This window comes from Sinocyclocheilus anshuiensis, unplaced genomic scaffold (genome assembly GCF_001515605.1).
Source record: "Sinocyclocheilus anshuiensis isolate Anshui unplaced genomic scaffold, SAMN03320099.WGS_v1.1 scaffold227, whole genome shotgun sequence".
NCBI lineage: Eukaryota > Metazoa > Chordata > Actinopteri > Cypriniformes > Cyprinidae > Sinocyclocheilus > Sinocyclocheilus anshuiensis.
In genome coordinates, this window is record NW_015549590.1 from 2,010,004 (window position 1) to 2,014,248 (window position 4,245).

Consider the following 4,245-nt stretch of genomic DNA (forward strand, 5'->3'; position numbering starts at 1 on the left):
CTGCTTAAATTAAATGTTATTAACTCTAGTGACATTTTATTCCACATTGGGCCCAGAATAAAAGCGTGCTAAATGAACCCGTGTTTCTATAAACAGTTTGTAGCGAGAAAACAACAGGTTACATTTATCATTATAAGTCAGCACCGTGTGACGCACCATCTCCAAGCGTACGCGTTACCGTATTTTAAGAAGAACAGTTTAATGTGGAGACAGAGATATTATTCAAATCTAATGCCCTTCTTCGCTCAGGATAAGAGCCTGATTTTAAACCTGACAGGTTAGAGAGGAGGTGGAGGTGCTTTGTTCCCCGTTTCCACTCTGCACACGAGGCTTTCGGAGCTTAGTCTATTTGAACATGCAACGTTTTAAGGCTGCTATCAATCAGCATGGGGTCCCAGAGTGAGCAAAATGAGGGAGAGAATGAGAGAGGCTGATATAGAAGGAAAGAAGTTATCGCACTGTTTATTCAAAGCTGACATGAGACAAACTTGTTACTGTGTTTCGTGCATGTTAATGCATGTCAGGAGCGCTGTGAGGAGTGGAGGGAGAGATGTAAGAGGGAGTGGAAACCAGCGCAGGTTTCAGGCGACTTTGACACCCCAAATAAAAATGAGAGCCTTCGTTCGAGCCCCTTAGCTGTCTTAGTCTCATCAGGACTGCAGAGGAGTGACAGACATGATTTTTTCCCTCTAAACTCAGAGCTCATTTTAAGTTAAAGATGACAAAACCTGCTGGCACCTCTGGAGTGTGTTTACTCCGGTGAGCTCCGGGTTCCGAGCAGATGGTCACCTGGATTCATTTACTCCATTTATTCATCTCATCATGAGCCTCCAGCTCATAAGATGTGTGCGCCAGTCGCCTAATTCAAAGATATATTGAAAATGGAATCTCAGTTCATTATCTGTCACAAAAATGTATTGGCTCCCCACATCTGCAGAACAATTTGTTAACAGATGTTTAGGAACATGATGTAGGAGTTTTAGTTGCCATGTTGTATTTTGGAGAAAAATACACACAAGTAGCTTTTAGCTCAACAAAACAAATAAAAAAACGCCCAAAATTCCAAAGGTCAAAGGTTATAATGGTTCTTTAAATACAAGTCAAATTTAACCCATAGCCTAGTAAGTCCACACATTAACTCACACATAAAAAATTTTTCATGTGGAGGAGCACTAAATCGTTAGTAAATAAAATAAATAATAAAATAAATGATGTGCATTAAAAATATTTCTGGTAACGTTACAAAGCCTGGTTCCAGCACCAAAAAAACTACATGAACTGTCTGAACCTAAAATATTTATTTTTCCTTTCATCCCTCATATTAATTAATTCATATTAAAAATAGGCCTATTACATTGCTATCAAACTACCACTAAATTAGTATTGTTTTTAAGGCATGCAATTACAATGTGATGATTATTTAAAATTGTGAACTTTCCTTTTTATGTATGTATGTATGTATGTATTGCACATAGACTGTTGAATTTGTCCTCCCACTGATGAACAGCACAAAATTGCAAGTATCCATAACTCATATAACTCAATAAATAATATATACATACAATAATACTGCAATTATTCAAACATAAAAATGTGATAATTAGCTAAAATGCAGAACTTGATATTTTAATGGCATATTGACTATTGACTTAATGTCCCCTCACGGATTAACACTAGAGGGCGCCAAGATAAATAATATATGCATACAATAATACTGCAATTATTCAAACATAAAAATGTGATTAGCTAAAATGCAGAACTTGATATTTTAATGGCACATTGACTATTGACTTAATGTCCCCTCACGGATTAACACTAGAGGGCGCCAAGAGAACACTTCTTTCCCAAGAGTTAGTCCTTGTGTTGAACATGTTGAAGATTGCGTAAAACACTTGTGCTTCCCATAAATGAGTACTGACAGTCATAGCATGAGAGACAGCTCTGAGCTGACTTCAGAAGATCACCTTGTTCTGAGGTCATTACTCAAAAGATGGATGGAATGTTGAAAACTTCTAAAGGAATGTTAATGTATTGCTAATGGAATTTCTATGAGGAAATGCATATCAAAAGAACCACACAGAAATTTTCTATAAACTGAAATTCTGAGAAAAAAAAAGTATGAGATTTTCAGATTAACCATTTAAATTGTGTTTGATTTCAACAGGATTTTTGTTTGATTGATTTAGGATTATTTCAAAATTCCAATGAGCAGTTAGCATTAGCCACACATTTTGTACAAAACTAATGGATTTAATGCTTGCACGCAGATCTGTGAATGTCTTATTTGTCCTAAGAGGGAACATATCACAGTGTTCTGGTGGTGTGTTCTTGTTTTCATGTGCGTTTCGCTTCAGTCCTGCGTTTTCAGCAGTGATGACGGCAGTAGATTGTGAATGTAATGCAAGCGCATGCAGCCTCTCAGACACATATTTATGTTCTAATCAAGGGTATTTGATTCCACTTTGAAGAATATGTTCTGTGAGACATCTATAATGTTCAGACCCATGAACAGAGCTGAATGCACACACAGGCTCAGATCTGCTGAAGCTCTACCCTTATGTCACTATATTACATCTAGATTAAATAAATTCAGCGAATAGTTGTATGATGTAGATAATTTCCACAGACTTCAGTGCAAAAATTGCTTTGGATTTAACAGCGTGTTCTCCATCAGTGTTCATTTGAATCTGAGCATGTGTTTAGTGGTATAATAGAGCAGCAGTAGTGCTGGGCTCAGTGAGGAGGGGAGTCAGTTAATCTCATGCACTCTTATTAATTACCCCTCCGTAAGCCTCTGGGCTTTCACACATATCAGGGAGCACACCCGCTCAGATTTAATTGAATGTACGCTAATGGGATGGGATCAGAATCAGGACTATTAAACATGATCAGAGTTAACAGGACAACTAGGCTTGTCTGAGACGTGTCTAGTCTTGGTATGAGATCTTGTTTTGTGGATTTTAAAACCACTGTTTGCTAAACTGTTGTGTGGTTTTATGGCCTAGACTGCTGAAGTTGATCTTGCCATTTGAGAAGCTCAGAGAAAAGGCAATAAGGACTCTGTTTTTAGCCTGCAGTGCTTCAGTGCAGGTTAGTGGTGTCATCAGGGATTTTAAGAGATGTACGCTGGTGCACTTGAGTACTCCTATGATTTGGTTTAATAACAGACCTGCAGTGTATGGAACTTGAATTCAAGATGGTTTTTAATATAAGTAAGATGGATTGTAGGGAGGCCAATGGGGATGTAAAACTGCCGATGTAATAAATGACAAAAAAAAAAGAAAAAAAAGGGATGCCTATAAAAAGGGGGGCACAATTAAGTCTTTGGGGGTCAAAAAAGTTCTGGGGGCTATTAAAAACCTTGTTTGTTCTAGCAGACGGGAGCTGGCTCTCTGCTTGATCTCAAAACTGCATCTAAAAGCCTCCAAAATATCCATATCAACACTCTCCAATCTGCCACCATCAATGAGACCAACGCTCATGGATGGTGAATGTAATTCATGTACCTATACACACATGCACACACACTAAAGACGTTTACTTCATCCTTCCAGTCACTGAATCGATCTCTGTGTAAATTAGCATCTGCACTGGCCTGTTTCCTGACTACTTGTTCCTTTATCATAATAGCCACATTATTAATTGTTGACTCTACTGGTTTGACACTAGGCCAGCAGTCTACTTTACATCAGCATGTCGAGCAGACTTCATTTGACCAAGAGGTGGCAGTGTAGCTCTCAGGATCCCACATGGCATGTCACTGTAAGAGATCTAAAAATCCATAACATGTCAGATCAGTTATAATTGCATTTATCTGTCTGACTGATATTTATACCTACAGGATCTTCTCCTTTGTGTCTCGGAGAGATTAAGCAGTTCGACTGGCAGAATGATTTGATTAAAGAAGGCTCTTTGGAGTTAAAGCAGGATTTTTCCCCCCCTCTTTTCATCTGCGTAATGCCATGTCTGGCTTTGACTGTCAATGTTAGCTTTATTGAAAGAGTGAAAAAATAACTTTCACATCAAAGCTGGCTATTTTCAGTTATTGTGAGCTTACTGTATATACAGGTTGACTTCAATGAAATGTTTGTTACGTAACGTAACCAAGATATAGGGGACTATAGAGATATAGAAACGGACAGGTCCTTATTCCATCTGACGCACAAAGACAGTTATTGATGATACAGATGGTACCACAATTTTTATATTACCATATCTTTTTTGTTTTGCTAAATATATTTATTT